Below are 14,247 nucleotides of genomic sequence, written 5' to 3'. Positions count from 1 at the left end.
TCTCTCTCTCTCTCTCTCTCTCTCTCTCTCTCTCTCTCTCACACACACACACACACACACACATGTATATTAAATCAATGAAAACCAGATGTCCTTGTAGGTCAGTTGAGCAGCACAAACTCTCACTATAAAAACAACACTCTGGTCATTTCTGACCTTGTGGGTTGGGTCCTAGTTATTTATAAGACAGAAAGAATTCCTTGGCTTCCTTTATCTGAGTTTTTAACCTCATCTTTTGATTTTCTCCAATAAATTCCCTGAGCTAGAATCTATTATTTTTGTATCCCCACAGCATGCTGTTCCTGCTGAGAATTCTTTCCCCATGTTGCCTGTAGACATTGTTTTCTGAACAGTTTGCATAAGATTGGAATTGCTGGCATTTGGACCATTTGGTGAATTTCCTCATGAGGTAATCTTGGACTGGGATCTTCCTGGAAGATTATTATAGATTTGATTTCTCACAGCTTGCATATTATTCACGTTTTATACACATTCTTGAACCACTTAAATTACAGCTTTTGGTTTTGAAAAAAGTAAATCCACCCTTTTGAATGACATTTCCGGAGCTTTGAAGGTGACATTCCCTCCCTGTGCCTATGTGTTTGAACAGTTGGTCTCAAGCAGCTTCTTAACTAAGCCCCACTCCCTGTTGTTTTTGCTCTCTGCCATGGTCATCATAATCGGCTCTTCCCTCCTGCTGCCTGTCTTTCCTGACACAATGGGCTGTGTCCCCTTGAACTGTAAGCCAAAACAAACCCTTTGTCCCTTATAATGCTTCTTGTCAGATGTTTAATACAATCTCTGGACTATGACAGTATCTGGAGTAGTTACTGCAGTAAAATTACCAAATTTGTGATTTTTTTTCCTTTTCTTTTTACAGTTTGGAAATGCTCTAGAATTGGTGCATGTTTGTGTTCCTTACTCTAAAGTTAGTGGTTAAGTGTTAATGCTAGAGAATGTCCAGGTTTGTGGAGCAGTACACTTGTTTATCTGCTTTCCCCATCAATAGCGGGAAGGGAATTTTAACTGAAGTTTTCCATCTGGCTGAAAACTCCTTGTCTCACCTTTGAAGGAATTAGTTAGGTAGGCATTTCCTCAGCACCTTTTCTATTTCACTGGGAGATGGTTGAGAAGTGTTTCTCTTCCCCCAGACTTTACTTTAGTGTCATCCATAGATCCTAGACTACCAACTTCTGTGCCGATACAGGGAAAAGAAATAAACTTTATCTTGGTAAAAACCTTTGCATATTTGAGAAAGATTTAGCTGAAGTTGATGCAGCTAGTGATGGCTCATCTGCAAGCAGTACTTCAAACCTGCCATATCCATGTTTCCGAGCACTTGAAAGCCCTGCTATTTTGTTTTTGTTTTTGTTTTTGAAGACAGGATTTCTCCGTGTAATCATGCTGTCTGTCCTGGAAGAACTCTCTCTCTGTAGACCAGGCTGGCCTCAAACTCACAGAGAACCCCTGACTCTGACTCCCAAGTGCTGGAATCAAAGGTGTGCACTACCATACCTGGCTGAAAGTCCTGCTCTTAATTGTCACAGGAATCCAGCAAATGCTTTAGGGATGGGCACTGATGCCTAAGAGGAAATGGCCCAGAACTGAGGAGAGTCAGAGCTGAGTCTTCTGCTTCAAACTACACTCTCTAGGTCCATGGGGAGGAATTTACCTCAAAGCCAAGGTTTATGCACAGATAGTTTTTCTCTCTCTCCAAATCTCCATTCATCCAGAGCAGTAGCCAGGGGTCCATTTGTAAGGTTTCAAAGACCAGGCTGTAAAGCACAGTGTTGAGATAAGTAGGATATACTTGGGATTTCCAACCCCAGGAAGAATTCCCCCACCCCAGGTGGGATTCCCCACCAGGCCTCGGCGAAGGTACCAGGGGTTCTTGTTTGAGCATCCTTATTCTATCCCAGAGGCTAAATTCTAGACATGTGAATTCTGACAGTCCAAATACTGATGCCTTGTGCCTAGCTTGGGAAGACTTAGCTCTCTTAAAGCTTGGCATCGCATTTTCCCTGGTATTGAAGCACATGCCAACCATGCTGGGGGCATGTATCTTGAGAGATGCCCCCCACACAACAATTCCAGAGTACACACAAACACACACACACACACACACACACACACACACACACACACACACACACACTACAACAGAAAGGCCTTAGGATGGAGGATGCAAAGTGGGCCCATGACTTTATTGTTAGCAGAGCTTACTTCATCTTCAGCGGGAGATTCTATTCAGCTTTACTCTTCATCAACATTAAGTGATTGGGTAATTGGTCATGATGCCTCCTTACTTATGAGGCTTTCATTGATTTATTTTTCTCAGTTTTATTTTTATAAAGAGAATCTCTTAGTCAGTGAGGTCCTACATTGTTAGAGAAATGAGAGGTGGGACGTCATGCGTTGATAGAGCCTCCTCGGAACCCAACACTCTTCTATCACAGGCCCCAGGCGCAAGTTTACCATCCGGGAGTTTACTATCGAGGGCATCCCTGCCCTACAGCAGCATCTGAACAAAGTGCCCACTTTCCACCCAGACTTGTGTTGAAGACCTTTGAGTCACTGAATCTATATTAGCAGGGGACCTGGTACACTCAAATTAAGATATTCTCAGTGTAAGTCCGCACTCAGACGATGTCCTGGAAGTGGCTTACCAACCATCAAAAGAAGCTGGCCTGGTGGTAGCCGGAGAGGCTGACTTTATAGGCTTGAGGGGTAGACATCTCATGCCCTCTAAGGCATTATGATTAGAACGGCTTTGGAGGACGCTACAGTGGTTTGAATGAGAACTTCCTCTCTAGTGTCTGGCATTTGAGCATCTGGTTCCAAGATGGCACACGATTTGAGAAGGTTTAGACGGTGCAGCCTTGCTGGAGAAAGTACACCACTGGGGATGAGCTTTGATTAAAAGCTTCATGCCACTTCCGGTTTGCTCCCTATACTTCCTGCTTGCCACAGGCATTGAGAGCTCTCAGCTGTTTGCCACTTGCTGCCATGCTTGCTTCTTGCTTGTGGGTGACCGTGACGACTCTTCTCCTTCTGGAAATGGAAGCCAAAACAAACTCTCAGGACATTTTATCACAAGCAATGGAAAAGTAATGCATCTTGTAAGCAGAAAAATAGAGAAAAGTGTTCTGAATTTCACATAATCTCCGTTGTGATGCTCTGGTTTTTAGGCGCCCTATTCTCTAATAACGTTCGTGTGGAATGTTAACCCCTGAAGGGTGTCATAGTTCACAGAGGGCTTAAGGTGAGAAGTTGCAGCTGAAATCAGCAGGGGTCAGGAGTGTTCACTTTCTCAAAGAGAATCAGCCAACTGAAGGGCGGGTTCCAAGAGTCAGTCTGCTCAACAGGGCACTGGGAATGAAAGACACCATTGTGTTATGTCAAGGTTAACCAGTGGAAAAGAAACAAGGAGAAAAGGACAAGATTCCTGTCAGTCAGACAATAAACCCTGCAGAACTAAGCCCCAGTTTGGAAACAAGATTACACTAATGCTAAGGGTGGGCCTAAAGTCAGGCCTTCCCCTGAGTGGCCAGAAAGTGGGATTGGGAGGGCAGCCGCTGAGGACAGAAGGCCAGAAGCATTCTGAAGTAGACTAAGTAAGCTCTGTAGTTTTCTGAGATAACTCCATGTTTCTTCTGACTTAATGTGAAATTATCCAAAGCAAAATAACAGGCATTAGCATTTAAGTTCTAGGGTTGGCCCTTTTAATCTCAGTGTGCTGGACACAGAGGCAAGCTGTTCTCTGTAAATTCAAGGCCAGCCTGGTTTACATAGTGAGGTCCAGGACAGCCAGGGCTACACAGAGAGACCCTGCCTCAAAAAACAAACAAAACAACAAAAAACCCCTCAGAAAACCAAAAACCGAAAATCAAACAAAAAATAAAACAAAACAAACAAAGCAAAACATTTCAGTGCTGGAAAATCCCCCAATCCCCTAACCTAGTGTGCATTATTTGCAGATGGAGTAATCCAAGTTTACAGAGGTTAGGGAGCAAGACTGAAGCTAAGCAGCAAACCAGGCGTGGGTCCAGGAAGGCCAGGCCACCTGATCCCACCTCAGTTTTCCCTCTTTCTTTCTTTCACCCAGTACCATTTTTCTAGTGAAGTCTGATTCTTAATGTCTGGCTCCTTGGAATTCTTGCTTCCAAATGGCCGTGTGGATGGTAGCCTATAGTGCCTCAGACTTACAACAGCCTTCCTACCTCAGCCTCCCAAGGGCTCTGATCCTAAGTTTCATGTGTGCTCTTGTTACAAATGCATGGTCAACAGCTGCTGTAGTAACAGCCCCTCTGATGGTAGGAACTGTGTCATCAGGTTTTTGTTTTGTTTTGTTTTTGTGTGTGTGTATGTGTGTCACCGGGTTTTAGTTCTCAGTTTTCATGTCTACTGTTAGAGGTTAAAATGACACCCTGCTCATTTCTTTTTTGGTAAAATAAGATTCCCAATTCGGCTTTCCTTTCTGAAACTGGCCCTGGGTTAGTCAAGGCAACATTCTGGTAACAAAAAACATGATTTTCACGCACTCAAGATCAAGTAGTTTACTATGTATTCTAGGAGTTCTGTCTACTGGCCCATACAGAAGAGTGGTGGCTAAGACAGTTAATTTGTGTACTACAACTGCTCAGTGTGGAGGACCTCCCTGAGAGAAAGTCAGCAAGGGTGGTCAGGAAAGGCTGCGGGTCCTAGGCTGTAGCCGGGAGGGCACTGGTCTGCTGAGTTGGGATGCTCTGGCTAGGAGTGAGTCAGATGTGGCAGGGATCAGTGGCTCTGCACGAAGAGAGGACAAAGGAGATGGATGGAAGAGGGAAAGGTTGGGTGAAATGGCTCCTGGTAACACAGAGAGATGATTATAAAAAGTATTATCATAGGAAATGGGGCTGCAGAGAGATTTTTAGGCAAAGAAACAACATGAATGTAGCTGCGAAGGACAATTGATTTTTTTTTTCCTAGTATGCAGAGCCAATTAGAGTACTCATATTAGAATCTTAGGAAGCAGAAATTACATCCTATTTGTAAGATATGGGGGAAAGCAGCAAGAGTGTGAACAAGGTGTCCTGTGATAGGTGGAAAGGCGGCACAGGTAAAGGGGCATTTTGAAGGGTGCATTAATGTGTGCCATATGCTCATGTCCTAACTTGGTGTTTGTTCTTCCACATGGTGAAACACCAAATAATTTTGTTTGGAACATCATGTTTTTATAAATATTCCTTCTGAATATGTCAATATTTATGAAGTTTCTCATGATCTTATTTCATTCTCAAATGTCCAACTTAGATAAGGTCTAAGGTTTTGCAAGTGTTTTGTATCTTATATTTCCAGCTTTCAAACGCTGTGTTGTGAAATGTCTTATTGCTCTGAATTTCTCAACAAGCGGCCGATTAGTCAGGCCTGTCAGGCCATAAGAAAACCCGGATGATGTGGAGTGGTAGAAGTTCACAGGGAAGTAAGACAGTGTGCCAAGTGCATGGCAGCCTCACAGCTACCCTGGATCCCAGGAGGCCAGTCCAGAGTGTCAAAGTGGGACCATAGGAAGCCTAGCCCGGCCCTAAGAACAATGGAGCAGTTTGACATCGTTCAAGTTTGATGGCCCCAGGGTCCTCCTCTTTCTCTGTGAGACTCTTCATTATCGTCCAGAGACCATGTCGCACCGTCAGGTTTCCGCCCTGGATAGTCTCCCTGATGGACTGACACACTCTGCCTCACATGTCCCCCATACTGGGTTGGCTTTTTCCTGCTGCAATTAGCTATGCCTGGCCTGACATCTCTCATCACAAGTGACATAAACCACAGCAATTCAGACAAGAAGAAAAAGCCTGGGGACATGTTTTTTGTTTGTTTGTTTGTTTGTTTGTTTGTTTCTCATCAGGGGTCTCTGGCAGATACCCAGGGCTTCTTGTCTAGTTTAGATGAACACAGACAACGTGATTGGGTGGAAAAGTGAGTGGAGACAGTGGGAGAATTCACCATGACCGGAAAGATCCTAAACTCTAGCGAGTTTTAAAGTTAAAAAGAAAACTAGACATTAAAACGAAAGATTCCTATATGAGCTGAGTTCACCCGTCGTTGCTGCTTAGATCAGAATTAAGAATGTTTTCCCCCTCTTCTCTGCAGTTGAGACAGGAAATTATTGTCACACAACACACCCGGTGAACATCTTAACTGTAGGTTTTTTGTTGTGGTTGTGCTTGGATATTTGATGCCAACAGCTGTTCCACGGCCCCCCCACCCCACCCCCTGCCTTTCCTGCTATAGTTACAGATTTGTCTGAATGAACTTGCCTGAGGGTTCAGTAAACAGCCAACCAAGGAGTGAGTAATTCACTCAGTTGTCAGTGCCAAGATGATGCACTGTGATTGTCACACTGTGTACCTTCAGCTTCTGGAATGGCCCCTGTGATGTTCTGAGTTGAGAAAGGATTCTAAGGTGCTGCCATCTGAGAACGAAAAATTGTTAGTGTTTACTAGTGACAATGACATGAGGATAGGAGGGAGTTAAAGTGCCACGAACTGGTTCTTGGCTGCCTTACGCATTATGCTATAGACCACCCCCAACTATGGTTGGCCCAGGCGCTCTCTTCCTTACTCTCTCCACTCACTAGGTCTCGGCTTGATGATTTCACCGATGCCTGGATTCCTTTGTTTCTCGTTTCCATTTGGGACCTATGGCTTTTGTGCAATCTCTTTCCATTCGCACTCCTCCAATTTAGAACCTCACTTTTAAAATTTATTATTTTATTATAATATTAAGTTATTATTTTAGAATTATTATTATTTAAAAATTTTGTGTGCTTTTTGTGTAAAGGTATGTGTGTGTGTGTGTGTGTGTGTGTGTGTGTACGTGTGTGTGTGTGTACATTTAGAGGCCAGAACAACTTTGGGTGTCACTCTTTGTGCATTCCATCCACCTTATGTTTTAGACAGATTCTCTCATCACACCGGAGCTTTACCTATTGGGCTAGGCTAGCTGGTTAGGGAGCATCAGGAATCTGCCTATTTCCTCTTCCCTAGCAGCAGGATCCCCCAGCATTCACAAATTCATCCTGTTTTTTCTTTGTTTTTCTTTGTTTTGTTATTTTAACTTGAATTTTAAAATTAAAATATAATCATATAACTTCTCCTGTCCCTATATTTTCCCCAATCTCTCCCTTGCCCCTCCATCCCCTCTCAACTTGATGGCGTCTTTTTGATTATTATTGTTACATATATTTGTATATACATATGCATAGGCATGTATATAGTAATACCACCTAATTGGTGGTATTAGTGAGGCATCTATGTATATGCTTCAGGGCTGACTATTTGTATTGAAGAACAATTATGGGCTCACCCATGGGAGATGTCAATTCTCCCACCCTCAGCAGTCACCAGTAGTTCCCTGTCTAGAGGTGGGACCCCATGGCGTTTTCCCCTTCAAGTCTTGCTCAGGCCTTCTTTAGTCAGGCATATTGTTGAGGTATCGGGGTGCAATTTCTTTGTCATTTTTAAGAGACACACTCTCAGAGCAGATTATCTGGTTGCCTAGCCTTTATCATATTTCTGTCCTATCTTCTGAGCTTTGGACGCAGGGGCCATGTTGTAGATCTGTCCACTGGGGACTGGGCTCCACATGATCCGTTGATCCCTGCCTGATGACCTGTTGCGGTTTCCTGCAATGGTCTCTGCGTGCTGTAAAGAGATGCTTCTTTGATGAGGGGTGAGACCTACATTTGTCTGTGGTTATAAGGATCTGTTTTAGGATGCAGGTGGCATGATGCCCGTCTAATAAGGTGCTGGTAGTAGGTTCTCCCCTGAGATCTGTGAGCTCACTAGCCCGGAGTAGTTAGCTATGGCTTCAGTAAGAGCCATGTTTTCCCCGCACACTGAGTGAATCTTACATTTAATTAGACAGCTGTTGGTTATCTCCAAGATATGAGTGCCACTAATGCACTCATAGGGATATTTTGCCATGCAGGACATTGTGATAGCTCACTGGCATCATAGCTGGATAGGACTGTTCTTTGCTTTCTTCCATTTGCAATTTACGTAGTGCTTTCTGGGGCTATAAAAGCGGATGGCAGGAAGAAGACTTTTAATGTGGATTCTGGGAATCAGACTCAGGTCCTTGTGTTCACAGATGGAGCCATCTCCCCAGACCCCAGGCCAGCTTTTTTAGACTGGCAAAGCTATTGGCATTAGAAGTGGCATAGTTTGGGATGCTTGGAAGTGGTCCGTGGGTTAGTACTGCCTTGGGAACCTCACATATGTGGTTTAAGTACTCTCTTAGTTTCTTGGTCTAGAAACTAAATTACAACCAGTACCTCAAATTAGACACAGATGGAAATGATTTGTATGAATCAAAGACACTAAAGACTCATCCAACATTATAGTTTTTAAAAATATACTTTGTTGTTGTTGTTGTTGTTGTTGTTGTTGTTGTTTTGAGACAGGGTGGCTCGGTGTAGCCCTGGCTGCCCTGGAACTCACTGTGTAGACAACTTAGAGGTTCACCTGCATGTGCCTCCCGGATGCTGAGTTTAAAGGCATGCATACTATGCTCGGCAAAATGTACTCTTTTTAAAGCAGACTGCAGTCCTCTGACACACACAGTTGTCCGTAGTACAGGTTTTCCATGCAAATGAGGACATGGCAAGAGCATGGTTTGGTGACCATGAAGCTGAACAATCTAAAGAGTGTTGGGTTGTGCTGAGCCATCTTCACACCAATGTCTTCATGCTGCCCAGCCTCCTGTGTTCCCGCAGTGCTCCCACCATCTTGTGTTCCCGTAGTGCTTCTAGCATCCTGTGTTCCCTCAGTGCTCCCAGCATCCTGTGTTCCCTCAGTGCTCCCAGCATCCTGTGTTCCCTCAGTGCTCCCAGCCTCCTGTGTTCCTGCAGTGCTCCCAGCCTCCTGTGTTCCTGCAGTGCTCCCAGCATCCTGTGTTCCCGTAGTGCTCCCATCTTCTCTGGCTTGCATTCCAGTGGCTCCTTGATGAACAGCTCTTTACCAGCCTCGGAGAAATAGCTTGATTCACTTTGCTCTCTGCAAATGTCTTCTACTATGGGATGACTCTTGCAGGCTTGAGGGTTCCCCACTGATGCCTACCTAGCCCATGTGCTAGCAACTCAGCCAGCTTTACCATCTCTGGATGATATTAGCTTATTTGATTCTTTTTATTTTTAAATATTCATTCATCTTTTAAATTATGTGTGTGTGGTGGGTGGTATGTGCATGTGGGAGTGCAGGTGTCTTTGGAGTCCGGAAGAAGAAGGCATAGGATCCCCCAGGCTTGGAGTTACAGACAGTTGTATGCTAGCTGACATGGGTGCTAGGAACTAAATTTGGGTGCTCTGCAAGTGCCTACTCTTAGTCAGGAAGCCATCTCTCCTGGCCCTCTTAAAAGGCTCCCAATCCTTTAGTAATGCCACATGTTGGGTGAGCATTAGGTAACAAACGTTTCCCAGGCAGTGTGTCACAAAGAACTCTAAGAGGCTTGGGAAGTAGGTGACGCGTGCTATCACTTCCATCTTATAGGTAAGGCAGCTAAGTGAGGCTCTGAGCAGTGTTATCTAGCTCCTGAGGCAACCTGCCCAGGACTGGGCCTTGCTCCTGTCTCCTGAGTTTGGGGCCCATGTTTTCTCTGTACCTGTTCGTTTCCCACTGAAGATGCTGATAGAGGCTCTCAGGCTCTGCTGGGAGTTGGAAGAACTTAATGACAGTTTGAGGACCACCACTCTGATTCCTTATTCTGCCCAGTCATGTGCACCCAGTTCCCTGTCCTACTTGTTGTGTCTTGGCAGAGGTGGAACCGAGAGGAAACGAGTTTGGAGGGTGCTCTGGATGCCATCTGAGTGCCCTTTCCTGAGCTACATGGGGTATCAGTTTGGCAGGTCACCTTCTGCTGGCACTGGATTCAGGGACCCAAACAAGCCAGGGAGAGAGACAATTGACAGAGAATTGAGCATTTTCAGTTCAGGCTCCATTCCCGCTTCCATTCAGGGCTCCTCATTAGGCCACTGATGCCCCATGGACCTGTAATTCCATTAGGTTGGCAGGACCCATGGTCCCATTAGCAGCAATGAGTACCAGAAGGATTCCAGAGAGAGGAAAGAGGCTGAAAGAACTGGAGTTTCTGGTCCAATTTTTAAATAAAAGAAGAGAATGAGAAGTGCATAAACCCCAGAAATACTTCTTTCCCTGGTTCATTCACATGGAAATGCAAATTGGATGACAATGGACAAGGAGGAGATGGCCCTAGAAGAGAGAGACCAGAGCTGCCGATGCTCCGCTTAGGTCCCCATAGAACCCCCTGAGCCACCAGCACTAACCAAAGGGCTTTAATGAGCCAGGCATTGGTTGTACACACTTGTAATCCTAGCATTCAGTAAGCTGAGGCAGGGGGATTGCCATCATTTCAAGACAGCCTTAGGGTACATAGTGAGCTGGAGACCAACAGTCTAGGGCACACTGTGAGCTCAAGGGTAGCCTGGGCTGCCCAATTAAAACCCATTTTTTGTTGTGTATTTGCTTGTTTTTCTTAAAGGCTTTAATGTTGCATCTCTGGACATTTGGCCAGAAGAGCCACAAGTATTCCAATTAGTGAACTAATAAGCCCTTAAGAGCCAGACCAGTCCTTCCTGGAGCACGTACTCCCAAAAATTTGGTGTTGAGAAAATTCTCCATCAAATACAAGTTGTTTTCACGATATGGAGCAGAACAAAGTGAGCAGTAATGACATCGGCTGCTGTAGATTCTCCCATTGTCTGTGTGTTGCGCTGGATGGGTCCAGGCTGGCCAAGGCCAGGTTAGTGCTGAGAAGGGAAGGCAGATCCCATTTCTTGAACCTCAAAGAAGTAGATTTTGAAACAGAGGGAGATGAAACATCGCCACCTCAGCCATGACCCCTTTGCTTGCTACTTAACCTGTAAGCACCCTGTCCCGAGCACAGCTCTGCAGACCCAGAGCAGAGACATACAGCCTAGACTAGTGGCACAGCCTTCACCTTCATCCATCCCCCAAGCCCCCCGACTCCCTATCCCCCCCACCTCCTGATATCCTTACTCTACCCCTGCAGGCAGACTGCATGGCATTACCTCTCTTGTGTTAAACATGAGGAGACTGCGTCTCTGCAGAGGCACACTTGTTACTGGCAGAGTTCATGCTCAAACACAGAGCTTCTGGCCAACTGCAAGACTTCCTCCCAAAGACTTATCTTCTCAGAAGATCTCAAGCTAACCATGATGGTTAGGACTTAAGAAAGGAAGTCAAATTTGGGATTATGAATAACTCCCAGTGTGAAGACAAGTTTTAGGATATATGAACTTCACGAAGAATCATCAGTAACCAGATCATTTGCCTTAAAAGTAAAGAAAAGATTTATTTTATCCTTTATTTACATGTGTCTCTGAGTTCATATTCCACATGTACCAGCACCCAAGGTGGTAGACGAAGGTGCTGGTGCTGGATCCACTGGAATATCCAGTGACAGGTGGTTGTGAGTCAGCTGGCATGGAGGTGGGGACCCAAACTCACTTGCAAGAGTAGCAAGTGCTCGTCCCTCTCTCTCTCCAGCCTCAGCCTGACTCATTTGAGAAGCCCTAGGCCAGAGCTTTCATCTCAGAAGACAGCCTGAGAATAGTAATATCAAAACAGAGCCTGTGTGTCCTCCAGCGTCTGAAGTTGACCCAACCCCAGGTGTCACTTTCTGACTCCCACTTAGTATGCAGGGGTCACCTCGACTCACCCCTTTTTTATTTTCCTGGGCATGGGGCCCTTCTCCTTGCCTTTTCTACTATGTTGTTTATGAATATCTGTAGACTAAAACCAGAACATATTTTCACTGGCAGCTCAAGTCTATTGCAGAGAAGAGAATAGAAAAAACATCCCTGGACCAATCAAATGGGGGCAGTGCCACATTTTATAACCTCAGCCTTCTAGAGCCCTGTTGGGAAGTCAGACGACCCCAGCCTGGTCAGTAATAAAAGCCAAAGCTCATCTCTTCTTGTGTCAGTTTTAATTTTTCCATAGTGTGTATGACCAAAGGACCGAGAGGAATATGCAATATCTTTTTAGATGGGAAAAGGACACATTTGGGTGTTTGTTACCAAAGGATGCAGAGAGAGAAGGTGGGGTTGCAAGAAGGACATTGCCCTAGTATGAGATGACAGTATCTCCCCCGAGCACATGGCTGGTGACAGCCTTTTCCCTTCACACTCCAAGGTGCCCTTCTTACTTTGTTTTCTTCCCTTCTGCACTGACCTTCACTAGGGCTCAGCCCGGACTTGGTTCTGTTTTGTCCTGTGCTCCCTGCTCACACCCTTATTCTCACTGCCAGCCTTCTAGGCTGACTACCGAGTCACTTAGACTTGGAGAGAAGATCTGAGCCCCTGGGACTCTTAGATGCTGGCCAGGATACATGCAAACAGAGGCACTTTGCCCTTGTTGCTCAGAATAGACAATGCAATTGATTTCTGCACTATCCATTGGTACTAAAGTGTTGACCCCAAGCACAGGCTGTTTAGCCCACATTTTTCAAAGCTTTTAAAAACGTGTTCAGCAATGGCAATTTACTGACTGTAGGTAAATCGTAGACAATGATTGTGTTTGGATTAAAAAATTATATATATATATATATATATATATCCCTAGATTTCTTATACTAAGCATCTGACCAAACAACTAACTGAACATGAAATCAATTTCATCATTCTAATCTAAAAGAACTAATTCCCTGTGCCCGATATGGGTTAACTCCATAGGAGCTGCTGATTAAAGGGTCCAAAATAATATAGACTTTCACCATTCCTTTTGGTTATCCACCAGGACTAGTTGATAAGATCCTATTTCAGGTGTATGTCTAACATAGTGAAACTGAGCTAGAAGCCTTCTGACTCTGGTGGCTAGCTTTCATAGCGCTGGGTGCTGGTATACAGGCTGCTAGAGGGCTGGGAAGGTTAGGTAAACCCATCTATAGTCTTATGTAGCTGTAAAATCTATAAACTACAGTACCAATCTGCCTGACAAGATGTACCCATTGGTGTAATAATGGTACAAACATAATGGGGGAAACTTGAGACCTGCTCTAGAAAAGAGAATCCATGCCTAGTACTGTAAATCTGGTCCAAAAGTCATGACTAAAGAGGTCTTGGGATCTGGAGGCAGAGACATCTAGTACTTATGTTTACTTGAACTGAAGTATCATTAAACAACCTTCTAAATATGTTCACACCACAGAGAAAGGCTGTCCTCAGCCTTAATCAGAAAATCCTCTTCTTTCAGTGAATGAAGGTGAATGCAAAACGTGTTGCTGCACAGGATTCTGGGGATAAAGGACAGTTGAGGCTATCCACAAACAAGACACAGCATTTTCCGAAGGCTCAGGGAACACTGTGGAAGAGAGGCGGAAAGAATGCAAGAACTGGGTGATAGGCAGAAGAGCTACCAGATACCATCTTCTAAGGACCATAGAGCCAGACAATCATGACCTCATAGCAGTCGTGTGGACCTACTGGCACTGGGTCTACTCAACAGTCAGCTATGGATGGAAAAGGGGCTCTCCAACCCCTACCGTTTACTGCTGATGTAATAGCAACTAACAGATTTGGGGAAAGGAGGAAGGCTAGTATCTAGTTGCGCATCCACTGGTAAAGCCTACTGGGCTTTAGTTCTAAGCCAAGAGTCACACAGATGGCTTAGTTCAACTTTGTGAGACACAAAACAAAACAAAATAATCAGGAAGAATGGCTGCTGACAAGCCTGGGGGTGGTAGTGGGGGGGGGGTGGGAAATAGAGTCAGGGGAGGGGCGGAGGCTGCATTATATACATATGTTAAATTATAAAAAGCAATTTAAAAGAAATTAAATGTCTGAAAAATGTCCATATACATATTAGCTTTGAGCTTCTCTAGAACAATTTTGGTTTTCCTACAGCCCCTCTCTTCTACAAAGCAGTGTGGCAAGTCTATGTTATACTGGTGAATTTGATGACAAGAGAGAAACCAACAGATGTGTTCAGCCCTCCCTCTTTTGTATCTTCAGGTCTCTCCACCCCTTGACCCAGAGTTAACAGCTCACTTCCAGCACAAGGCTGCCCTGGGGTGGGGTGCTAGACTCCTTCAGAGCGTGCTGTTCCGCAGTCCCTGGTGACTAGGTTCTCAGATAAAGTAGCCTTGAGTTCCAGACTCTTTGCCAAGCACCTGCTTATCACCAGGCTTGGCAAATATTGTTGGGATGTTTCAAAGTACCGCTACTCGGTC

The 14,247-nt window shown here is 44.8% G+C and overlaps 1 protein-coding gene across 1 annotated transcript in view; it reads left to right on the top strand.

Moving 5' to 3' along the window:
• Positions 1 to 290: 290 nt before the first annotated feature.
• Positions 291 to 14,247, top strand: part of ZNF648 (zinc finger protein 648) — a 78,419-nt gene continuing 64,462 nt past the window's right edge. The window contains exon 1 of the mRNA XM_084796682.1: positions 291 to 409. The gene's annotated coding sequence lies outside the window, so the exon portion shown is untranslated. The remainder of the gene's footprint in view (positions 410 to 14,247) is intronic.

This window comes from Acomys minous, assembly GCF_964271855.1.
Source record: "Acomys minous genome assembly, chromosome: 1".
NCBI lineage: Eukaryota > Metazoa > Chordata > Mammalia > Rodentia > Muridae > Acomys > Acomys minous.
Note: the sequence above shows the minus strand (reverse complement) of the source record. Positions and strands in the feature narration are given on the sequence as shown.